This window comes from Hyperoodon ampullatus (genome assembly GCF_949752795.1).
Source record: "Hyperoodon ampullatus genome assembly, chromosome: 1".
NCBI lineage: Eukaryota > Metazoa > Chordata > Mammalia > Artiodactyla > Ziphiidae > Hyperoodon > Hyperoodon ampullatus.
The window spans coordinates 70,335,472-70,348,022 of NC_136914.1; the positions used below are offsets into that span (position 1 = coordinate 70,335,472).

General features: G+C 35.9%; 1 protein-coding gene across 7 annotated transcripts in view; it reads left to right on the forward strand.

Annotated features, from left to right (window-relative positions):
- The window catches only part of NRG3 (neuregulin 3), a gene marked incomplete at both ends in the record, with an annotated part of 1,082,027 nt that overhangs the window by 949,811 nt on the left and 119,665 nt on the right, over nucleotides 1-12,551 (forward strand). The window lies entirely within an intron of this gene.

Sequence of the window (12,551 nt, forward strand, 5' to 3'; positions counted from 1 at the left end):
AGTAAAAAATGTTTTTGTCGATTTTTCACTAAGTAGTGGCTCAAAGTGAAAGACTTAACTACTTATTGGGAAGGCAATTTAATGTTAAGTGCAGCTTTGGAACCTTACAGAAGTTGAATTTGGCTCCTGGATTTGATTGTTTGCTCTAATTCTCAATTTTCTTATCTGTAAAGAGGGATGATGATAGTTCCTATTTTATTGCACATATAAATTGCTTAGCACAATGTCTGCAAGATGGCAAACATTCAATAAATGGTAGAAAATAATGGTGATGGTTTAGAAATATAAGTTTTTGTTATTTTCTGCTCTATTTTTTTTCCTTTTGCATGATGACTACTTTGGATATATTTTGGTCAATCTTAATTTTGGAGTATGGGCTCTATAAATGTTTTCATTTACAAAGTGAAAATATTTATTTTGAAAGTATTTGTAGTGAATGGTGTGTTTTTAAAAGGATTAGAATACCTTCCACAGTAATTATTTTCTATACTTAGAGATAATTACATTAAGAATTGGACATACTTTTCTGAGTCTATATTATAAGTAAATGAAAAGAAAAAGTATTCCATAAGATTGATAGGCATGGTACTAAAATAGAAAGATACTCAGGAGTTAAAGTTAGTGAAACTGAGTACCCAAATTTGAATCCAAATTCATAGGTTCTCCTTGCTCAGCTTTTGTTGAACTTCAGGTTTTTCTCTTATATGATATAGATGTGAATACTTGCTTTATACCTGCATATGTTCTCTGTGATAATACTTACAAATTTGCTTGTTTTCATTTATCCATTAATCTATTAATTCAGCAAATATTTATCAGTTGCTCACTGTAAACAAAGAAAAAATGCAACATGCTACAGATAAAATAGTGAGCAAAAATGAACTATAAAAGCTGGTTTGATGGAGCTTACAGTCTAGGAATCTTTCAGATGATAATTAGGTAATAAAACTGATAAATATAAAATTTAAAGTTTCTTAAGACCTATTTGAGGCAAGATGATATTAGCTTGGACTCATATGATAATGGAAGATGTGAGAGGAAAAACTGACAGATATTGGGGACATGATAACAACCAGTATTTGAGAGGAATTGATGTTGAAGTTTAGAAAAGGAAGATTTTCAAGGATGACTGCAGGGTTTAATAGTTTGCATATTTAGATAAAACATGGGCCCATTTTCTGAAAAAGACTAGAAGAAGAACAGATTTATGGGAGATGTTTTACTAGATTAGGTTTGGAAATTTTGAGTTCTGGGTGCCTTTGATATATCTGAGAGAAGATGTTAAGTTGATAGTTATATTTCTGGAAGTTTTGAGGGTTAATTAGAGATTAGTGATGACACACTTATATTAAAATTTATCTTCCTGTTGTGTGATATTACTCATTAGTGCTCTGTTATCTAGGTATTGGATCATAGAAAAAGCAGACAGCTCAATTCCAGCAGATATGGGGTTTTGGTAGATAGATGTGATGAAAACTCATAAGGGCAATGAAATTCAAGGTAATATTGAAATGAAGCATTATGGAATGTAAGGTAGATGTGTAATGAGATGAATAGGGATTGGCTAATGGAATTAATGAGTAGTCACCATGAGAGTCCTCAAACAAGTCATTGCCATGAAGAGGAGATTGTAGTCATATGAACCAAAAATTGCAGGAAACCATGGGCATGGTCTTGTGGTAGAGTATAAACTGTTGAGAAGGACATGTTCTCTTATAAATTGTTGAGAAGGACATGTGGTTTGTACTTTCCTCATTTACTGATGATGGTGGGGATTAGCAGCATGGAAGTTGAGCATCAACAGTCATTTGAGGATAGCAGGTACTTAGCCTAATCAGTAGAGAAATTTGCTCCACTAGACTGTGGTGATTGCTGGCTCAGAGAATAGGGGCTCCAGAAGTTATGTAGTAGAATGACTATAGATATAAGAAACACTGCCTGGTGGTGTGTGGGACTGGGATAGCATCAAACCCCACAAATGGTATGGCCATGGTTATAGTAAACTAAACTTGCTACATTAATAATAATTATCACTGTTGAAAGAAATGGATGAGTCATCATCCTATTGGGCTTTCCCTGAGAGTTTTCAGTGACACTTATACCTTATAGTATAACAATTTGCTATGGAATCAAGATATGTATTAAGAGGTCTGTTTTAAAATATTTAAAATAATTTAGTTACCAGTAGGGTAAAAATAAGAGGTTATTGTGTAATTCATCTATATGAATCTCAAGCCTAACTGATGTTATAATGAGTCTTATAAAAGGTGAAGTCAAATTATAGCTATAAAGCTTTACAGGGAATGGATTCTCAATATGTGAATCCAGCAGTAGAGTTTGCCTTGGAGAGAAGGGGTTGGGCAAAGTCAGAGTCAAAGGGAGTACTTAGTATGCATATAGAGAATGGGAAATGATGAAGGAGTATTTGGAATGATAAATAGGTTTATAGACTTAATGAATAAACTGTTTTCACTGGACTCACTAATTCTAGACCTTGTTCACCCCCACAGGTTGCTCTAACTGAATGTATAATATTCTGTTTCTTGCTTTAGGAATAAATATTTTCAGATTTAACTTGTAATTTTAGAATCCATATGGGTAAAATTTGTTCCATGGGAGATGATATCATCACAATAATATGGTATCTCTAGGTATACATGAAGCTGGGAAGCAGAAATGTAGGCATACTCTCTATAAATTTAATTATGTCAGTTTATTGGTGTGCCTACAAGTATTCAATGCCAGTTCTGTTTTAATGAATTTCAGAATACCTTTCTTCTCAACTTTCATCATTCTTGCTTTGGGCAATGTTAATTTCATGTTTCCTTGACTTGATCACAAGGTGATGATCTGAAGCACGCATGTCTTTTCCCCAAGTCTTTTTATTCCCAGTGGCCATGTCATGTGTGCACTCCTACTGATCAGACTCAAAACATAAACACATTAGAAAGTTCAACAAATTCTTATTTATAGCAGAGAACTCCAAATCATATACTTCAAGAATCCTACTATTATTTAATCAACATATACTTGTCACACTTACTATATGCCATATGTATAAGATATTGAACATGCAGCTATATAATCCACATTCCTTGATGAATCAAGGTTCTGAAATTAAAGGTAGAGAAAGCTACACATAGTTGAGGTGACATAACAAGTGTTATTAAAATGGCATAGGTGGGCTTCCCTGGTGGTGCAGTGGTTGAGAGTCCGCCTGCTGATGCAGGGGACACGGGTTCGTGCCCCGGTCCGGGAAGATTCCACATGCCGCAGAGCGGCTGGGCCCGTGAGCCATGGCCGTTGAGCCTGTGTGTCCAGAGTCTGTGCTCCGCAACGGGAGAGGCCACAACAGTGAGAGGCCCACATACCGCAAAAAAATAATAATAATAATAATAATAATAATAAATAAATAAATAAAATGGCATAGGCAAAATACAATGAAAAAAATTAAAAACAAAAGCCACTAAATGGGCTTGGGAAATTCAGAAACATCTCCCCAGGAGGAGAGAAATTTAATCTGGGTACCAACCAAAGTGGATAAGCTGTACCAAGTGTTGCTCCAGTCCAAATTTAGACTAGCCCCACATTGCTTCCACATTAGTGGGAGCCTTGCTATTTCAGTCAGTGTCTCTGAGCTCCCTCGTGTCACTACTTTAGGACTGAAGAGAGGACATCAACTTCAGTAAAATAATTATCCTATTGAATAAACCATGCCAAGCCTAATGTCCATAAAACTGTCAGCATTCAAAAAGATTTTTCCTTAATTATATTCATGAATTTTTTTTTAATGATGCCACTGGGATTGGAACAATGCAAATTTCAACAACAAATACTGCTCTAGAATACAGTATCAGCTTAAAAAAATACAGTTAACTGGCATAGTTAGGACAGGAATTTGAAGGTGCATAAAAACACAAAATTGTGTTTGTAAAAAAATTGGAAATAAAAGGGTTTATAGTAAACCAATAATCAAAAAATATTTCTTGAAGTCATGACTTAACCTACTCATTCATAAATGCATGAGGGAAAATTGATATTTTTAAGGTCAGATATTCAAACTTTCCCTCACAGCATGGATAGATCAGGAGATGGTACAGACAAACTTCTTTCTAAGCACAAGTACTCACTGAGTTGTCTGAGAAATCCAACCAATCATACAGACAAGACAGATGGCCAAAGGGTATGTCAGACTGGCCAAGTTTGGAAGGTGCATTGATCATGAAGAGGGATTTCTCATCTGAGAAATATCTCACTACGGTGTCAGGTAATCAATCATGGAGCATATCTCATTATATCCATTTGAGCTATTTGTTACACAGCTGTGTCTCTGACAATGCCCTGATGCATTTGATGCTCTAGGCATCAAAGATGTTTGTATAAAAGCAGGTGCAGTGCCATTTGCAAATGTATTAGCAAACCACAGGGAGAATTGAAGATTGTGTGGGAGATCTTTTATGCAAATTTCTTTCATTCTCATATGAAAAAATAAAATGAACTCTGCCAGTTAAATGTCGTTTGTGATTTGATATTGTGTTTAGGATAGCATAATATATTTATGCAGTCTAAGTAAACTCTGGTATATATATTTTTAATCAAAAGATTTATAAAACTTGGGAAAATTCAGATTTTTAACTATAATCTTAAAAAGATATTCTAAAATAATCCCATGTTTTGAAGTTAAAAAAAAGAAGACAAAAGAAATACTGAGTTGCCTATAAGGAGAGGGTTAGAAATGTCTATCGTCTAAAATATATGTGTAGATTCAGAATTGAGAAAGTTATTACTTCAAACTTCACCATATATTTAGTATCTCTTCATCCCCTCATGTAAAAAAGAATACTTTTAGGATATTTTAGTAAGTACTGAAGATTATCTCCTGAGAAATAACCAGTTTCTAATTCTATTTAGATGATATGAGGTGGGGATATTTTCCTTAAAGCTACACTGCTTATTATTATGAATGAATTGATGTGTGTTCCTTTAAATCTAACAAGCTCATATGTCAGGCAAATGAATTCATGTGTATGCCCTAATTTGTGAAACAGCATTAGAAATATAAAAATGAGGATCCCCCTTCTTTAGGCTGAAATCTCTGAATTAGACTTATTTGGAACAGAAATGTTTTTATTCACTTGAATATATTGTTTTCTTATAAAATAAAATGCTAATTTATGGATAAATGTGTTTGTATAGGGGATTCATTCAAAAGGGTACTTGTTTAGTTTTTTCTTACATTAAACCACATGAGAAAGCAGATGTCTCAGAGTAATGTAAGTTAACATTATTTAATCCTTGACATGTGCCACCAAATTTACATTATTTCATTGCACTCTCAAAAAAAAAAAAAAAAGCATGAGGTAGAAACTATTTATATCCCTATCTTATAAACGGCAAAACTGAGGTCTATTTAGATGGAATATCTCATCCAAAGAGCAAGTGGAAGATACAGGATTTGAACCAGAGTCTATCTTCCTCCAGAGTTCTTGAATTCTGCTGGTGACCAGCTGCTGAGCACCTAACACATGAAGCCTTCAGGATTACTCAAGAGAGGTTGTACTCTGGCAATCTTTCAAATGACAATGCAATTTTGTATCTAGCCCTAAAGTTTAGAAGTAATGTTTTCCAAGTACCATGAGGTCATGAGAATCTTAGGTAGTAACTCACTTTATCCAAGCTACAAAAAATGAAAATGAACCAGATGCCAGTTTATAGCTTTACATTCAGAATTTTAACTGTCATATGTAACAAAAGGCTCCCATTGGTTGGTAATTTCAGTTTCTCATGTAGAATAATCTACAGAAGTTGTAGTGTATCAATATTTGAAGATTTCGTGGTGATTACAGAGGGTTGAGTGACATTAGTTGGGTGCCTCTGCTGTTAAATGCCATTGTGGTATAAAAGCCTTACACATCCATCTCCTCTGATGAGAGACATGTACCAGATGGCATAGTGAGTTGAACCATCTCCTCAATGGTTTCCCAAAATGCTGCTTAAGAAACACTTACACAATCTTGTTTGCTCACTTATTTTTCTCTTTAGCAATATGACCACTCCCTCTCCTTATACTATGAATTTTTTTTAGCGTGTTAGTACAAGAGCTAATAATAAGGTTCTCTTAATCACAAGCACCTCCAAGGTTTTTCATTCCTCTCTCCCTTCTTTCCTTCCTTTCTTTCTTTCTTTTTCTTTCTTTTCTTTTCTTTCTTTCTGTTTCTTTCTTTCTTTCTTCTTTCTTTCTTTCTTTCTTTCTCTCTTCCTTCCTTCCTTCCTTCCTTTCTTCCTCCTTCTCTCCCTCCCTTACTTTCTTTCCTTCCTTCCTTTCTTTCTAATAAGAGATATCTTGATTTGATTTGTTTTTTTCCCAAGACTTCCTAGCCATGTGTGTAAGGATAATATTTTTGGCTTTATCTATATGATTAATCTAACATTGTAAGGATAATATTTTGGCTTTATATATCATTAGCCAATTGTCATTTGCACATATTGGTACCTCCAGTGCTTAGAAGTCAAAGTCAGTGATCCTCTTTGAGGAATGGCTACAACCAAGAGATACACTGGAAAAATATGCAGATATATTAATTATGGTTTCTACAAAAGAGAAAATGGACATTTTTGTAAATACATTTATAGAATGGATTCCAGAATTGGTTAATGAAGTTTTGTAGGTAGACACTGAGAAACGTATTTGTTGTGAACTATTGGAAAAAGCAGAACTGTTCACTGAAAGGTGACATAGGACCACTACATTTTTGCTACATTGATATTAGGAAAATTTTCATAAAGCTGCTAAATGACTAGATTGGGAGTTTCTGTGTAGATAATGAATATATAGACTCTAGCAAAACCTTGGGTAGGCTCTCATCAACTTCTTTTGTAATATGGTGAAGCATGGATTATACCAATTTAATGGTAAGTAGATTTGGGGCAATAAAATGCTATATGGAGGATCAAGATCAGCCATGAGTGGAACTTTTGGTGGCCTCTATGGAAACATTTTTATTAATGGAATAAAAAAAGACATAGATTAGACACACGTAAAATTATTGAACTTTTTATGAAGCGTGATTGTACTCTAACAGACTGAATTAAGATCTAACAGAAAGGATTGGACTTTGGATTGTCAAATTGGACTCAAAAGAATTTGAGATCTTAACCAGTATCAACTTAATTACATTTATATACCAATTATCTAAAATGTGCATTAGTTGATAGTAGGTTCCAAAGATCTTCTGAAATGTTCTAGAAAAAAGAAAAAGTGAAAAAAAAAGAAGAAGTTAAGATTGTCATTGGAAAGTAAATCCCAAAGAGGTTAAAAAAACAAATGGGCTTTTATATCCCATTCTCCCTGACCATTGCTTCAGGAGCCAGGATGAATCTGTGGAATAGAAGAGAGGGAAAAAAAAAAAAGGATGATGGATAGAACATCTGAAGATGCAGAAAAGTGAATATGATACTGCTGCTTCTCAATAAACAGAGTCTACTTTGTGAGCTCTCAGTGGTTCAGCCAATTGGAATGTGTGGAGCCCCTTTGGAAAATCACGTCATGTGCCAGCCCAGAGCAACACAAAGACAAGTACAACAGACTCTCAAGAAATTCACAATTCAGTGTGTGGAACAGACTTGCAAACCAATCATTGCAGTTCAGTGCAAAAAAGACTTTAATTGAAGTTTTGGTGTTTCTTTTATTTATTATTATTATTTTTTTACAAAATGCAAGAAGGGGTTTCTCAAACATCTGCAAGATGTTAATACTTGGTTCATACTCACACATGTAAATAGGGTTTGAGTTCACATACATGTGGGAAACACTAGGTTCTGTACCTCTGTTGCACGATTTCACAAATCCTTTGGTATACTTCTATCTATTCATAACTCTCAGCAAGAAGATTATAGGAGGTCTGAATTATTTTTCCAGAGAAGCATGTTTCTTAGAGCTAGGGTCTTAGGGACCATACTCTGGTAAATCCTGGGAGAAAGGAACAGAGAGGAAGGCGTACCCACATCTCATTTGAACAGTTAGGGATGTCTTTATGTGGAAGGATAAAAAGTATTCCTGCAATTGGGAGATGACAGAAGGGAAGATGAGGGAAAGGAACAAGGAAGAACACAGATAAATAAGAGATGAAAGAGCATGAGGATTTTAGGAAATGGCAAGACCCAGGTAATTGGAGAAAGTAATATACATGAAAGGCAGTGTGGCAGGTGGTATGGCTGGTCAGTCAGGCCACAGCAGATTATCATGACCTTAGGATGCACTTTGAAAGAAGTATAACTTTATCTTGTTGTGAAAGAGTCTTCAGCAGTTTCAAGCAGGGAGTGATCAGATTTCCCTTAAATAGCTTATTGTGTCAGTAGCTGTGTGTAGAGGTTGCCTGAAGGCACTGCATGCAAAATCCCAGCTATTGGGCCAAGCTCAGGATTTCACTTCAAATATTCACCAAATGCTTGCTCTTTGAACAACTCTGTCAACGTTATATAGATGAATGCCCGTTTATCTGTGTCAAGCATAGAGAAATAATCAAAGGAAGAACACCTGGGGAAGCAGTGGGGCTGAGGTGCAGTGAGCAGAGCCATGACCATAATGGACGTTGAACTGCTCTTTGAGGGAAGGGTAGCATTTCAAAGGTGTGGCTTTCAGCTCATTCAAGTTTTCTATGCAGCCCTAGAAGTGGGCCAGTGTCCTAGAGGATCCTGATTGACCAGGTATCTTCTCATAGAATAGCTCATAAATTGGTTGTTATGGCTGACAGGTCTGTGCTTTCTGTGAGTGTCATGGTTGCAGTTTGAGAAACAGAATAATGGAATAACCTACGTAATCAAAATAACATAATTTAAAAGCTTTCAACTTTAACTTTCATCCCAGGCCCTGGGAAGCTTGTTACAGATGTAAATTCCTGTTTTCAGCTTGAGATATCTGATTAGGTAGTTCTGGGATGGACCCCAGGCTCTTGGTTTTAAGATTTGATGTAGGAGATCTCTGCCTACAAGGTGAGAAACTTTGACATAAAGGGACAGGCAGACTTGATTTAATTCTGGATCCACCTTTTAGTAAATGTATGACCTAGGGCCAGAGATTTATCATCTCTAATCTTGCAGCTTCCAATCTGTGTAAGAGGGATGATGGCCTAAGCAATCTCAGAGGGTTGTTGGAAAGATCAAAATACATAAGGCATATAAAGCATTTAGTGCAAAGCCTGGCACTTATTAAGTGCTCAGTCAAATGAGCTATTGTATCTACTGTTCCTCCTGGGAGTGACTTCAGTGATGCGGATTTCTGACCCAAATGCCATCTGAGGTTTCCCTTTAGTCTGTCTCCATCACTCTGATACTTCTGGAAAGGGGAAATTGAACATTAATGTTATCTTATAGAATGGGGGCCATTTTCCAGGGCATTCCAGGAAATGTCAGCTAAGTTTTCAGGGTCAGTTCTCTAAAAAGAGCAATATTTGTGAAGTCTGGAGATCCCCTTTCAGAATTTGGTTCTAAAGAGACATCTTTATATCTTCAATCTGGTTATGCAGGATGGCTGCATTCCCTTTATTAATATTTCCATCATACTGAGTTGAGGACATACATATATACTCAACCAAGACCTCAGCTATAGAAAGTGCATGATGGGTAGGGTTGCCAGACTTAGCAAATAAAATGCAGGGCATCCACTTAAATTTGAATTTCAGATACACAACAAATAATTATTTAGAATAGACATGTTGTTGAATTTAGTGGGGCATATTTATATAAAAGCTTATTTGTTGCTTACATAAAATCCAAATCAACTCAATTTTGAATATTTTATCTGGTAACCCTAGGTTTAGGGCTGTAAACATGGTGAGGCATGGCCCCCTCCCGACCCATTTCTATCTCACACTTCACTCCCCAAGAAGGCTGAATTAAATTTGTTATAAGGAGTGCAAAAAGATAAGCAGAATTAATGTGGGAGATGAGCAGGGGAAATTGGAGTAAGAGTGCTGTGTGAATCTCCATGGATAACTCTGCTTGTTACATGATGAGAATTAGTCAAAAATAATACTAAGCTGTTTCCAGATTATCTCTGGGAAGGTATAGTTGTTTAACATGGCAAATGCAACCTATGAACTCCGTTCTGAGCATGATGGGTCCTGCTGTCAGAGCAACTGAAATATTTTAAAGCCAAGTTGTTATTGTGAGTGAAATGGCTTAACACTTCAAATATGGACGCTTCAGAAAATAAATGGTAGTATGATAACTTAGTTGATCAGCTTTTGAGAAAGAGGGTAGCATTTAACTTACTAAAAGATGCCATTCAAGGCAATATTAATGAAGTAATAACAGCTGTGTCTTTATCTGTTCACCACCTATTCATTTCCTCATTATATTTAGGCTGCTAACTTCAGTCATAAACATGTTTGTATGAGAATATGGAGATTTTTGTTCCTACCAGAAAAAAAAAATAAGGTATCTATTTTCTGGAGTTGTACTATGGAATCAAAGCAGTGTTTCAGTTATTCCACTTTTCTATAGCTTTGAGAAAAAGAGATGCTATGGTATTCAAGCAGTGTAATGGAGAAATATATATACTCTGAAGCCAGGCAGATGTGCATCAAATCTTGACTTCATCTTCTATATGCTGTGGGATATGGGCTATCTCTGTCTTTCTATCCATCCATCTATCCATCCACATGTGTGAAGACTAATATCTCTCTCAGGGTTCATTAATATAAAGATGGATGATATAACAAACCATGTATGCATTTATTGACATATATTAGTCACTTAGATTATGTCCTCCCTTTCTTCATTCCCTAATGTGTTGCACTGTGTTTGCCCTGTTTGTTTACTGATCTGCATGCCTGTGTCTGTGTGTGTGTTCATAAACCCTCCAAAATAGAGGGTATACCAGCTGTTTGCTTTGGCAGTCACATCCAGCACTTTCCCAACACCTGCCCTTTCCTGGTTCCTTGGTTGCCTTCTGAGGACATTGCCGAGGAGATACAGTTGAGAGGGGGCAGCAGCTACTCCAGATGTGGACCTCTATTTCTACTAAGCCCCACATGGAATCAGACCTTCTGCCTATCACAGCCCAGGAAAATGACAAATCTTTTGCATGGATAGAAAAGGTGTTTGTGGTATTATTTGCAGGGTCTTGGAATCCTTGCTGTCTAAGGAAAACTTACCTTGTTCCCTGATTTTTTGTCAGATTCCACCATGGCAGCCTTCTGAAGCCTGAGATAGCAGAGCATACCAAGTACCAGCGCATCTTAGGCCCATCTTGACTCACTTCTCTAACCTCATCTCCTCTACCCACGCCATTCGCAAACAAAGTCACACTTGCTTCCTTGAACACACCATAATCTTTTTGGTTGAACCTGTCCCTTTTAACTGATCAGTTCTTTATATTGAAAGGAAGCCTGGCTCCCCATACCAATGCCATAAAGTCATAGATTCCTGGGACTTAATCTTAATTCTTTTACTTACTAGTGTTGTGACTTTTGGTTACATTAACTTCCGTAGGCCTTCGTTTTCTTGTATAAAGACAGGGATAACAGTACATATTCCAACAACTGTTGGAATGGATGAAAATAGTTTCTCCAGTCAACCTTTATCTGTTCTCTAAACTGTTCCTTTGCCTAATATTCCATCTAATACCTCAAGATAGTTATCATGGCTTATCTCTAAATCTTATCTCCTGAGTAATACAGGGTTTGAACGGCGAGGGTTATACCCGAAATTTTCTCAATAGTAAAGACTACAGTACTACATGTTCCTCAGCTGTTGAATCTTCAGATACAGGGGAACTGTGTATATGGAGGGCCAACTATAAGTTATACATGGATTTTCTGTTGTGTGATGGGTCAGCGCCCATAACTCCCATGTTGCTCAAGGGTCAAAAGTACTTGTTTTGATATTATTTTCAACTCTTTCTTTCCTGTGCATTTTTTCTGGAAAACTATGGTTTGTCAGAACCTCTTCAGAAGTCTAAACCTATTTCCCGAGGTATTTTGAAATTTATATGAGATAATGCATGTCATAAACGTAGAGTAACCCATGCGTAGTAAATGCTCCAAAATATCTTAATTTATCTTCTCTTTCATTCTTGGTACACTGTAATTTTACTCATTCAATTTATAATATGATTTGCTTATTTTATCTCCATCCAGGGGTCATTTTTTAAGGAGTTTTCTATAGTTTTTTTTCTTTTTTTCTCCCCAGCCACTTTCCTAAATACATATGCACATTTTACATAGTAGAGGGTATAGTGTGCAATCCTGTTCTTTTTTTTTAATGTTGTTGAGTTTTATTGGTATTGGAATTTTGTTTAGATTTATTTTGTAATTTGTTTTGGCTTTATAGTTGTGTAAGAGATATAAACATAATGGGTTTATGCCAAGTTTTATATATCTACCATTAAAAATTTCCTTGAGTTTTTTTTTTTTTTTTTTAAGGCACTGGTGTCATAAAGCTGCAGTTGTCCAGTGTAGTTTTTAGTTGACAAAAATATCTTTGGGTCACTTTTAGGGAACTAGTCTAGGGCTGCCTTTTACCAGCCTCTGTTTATATAATAGATTTAC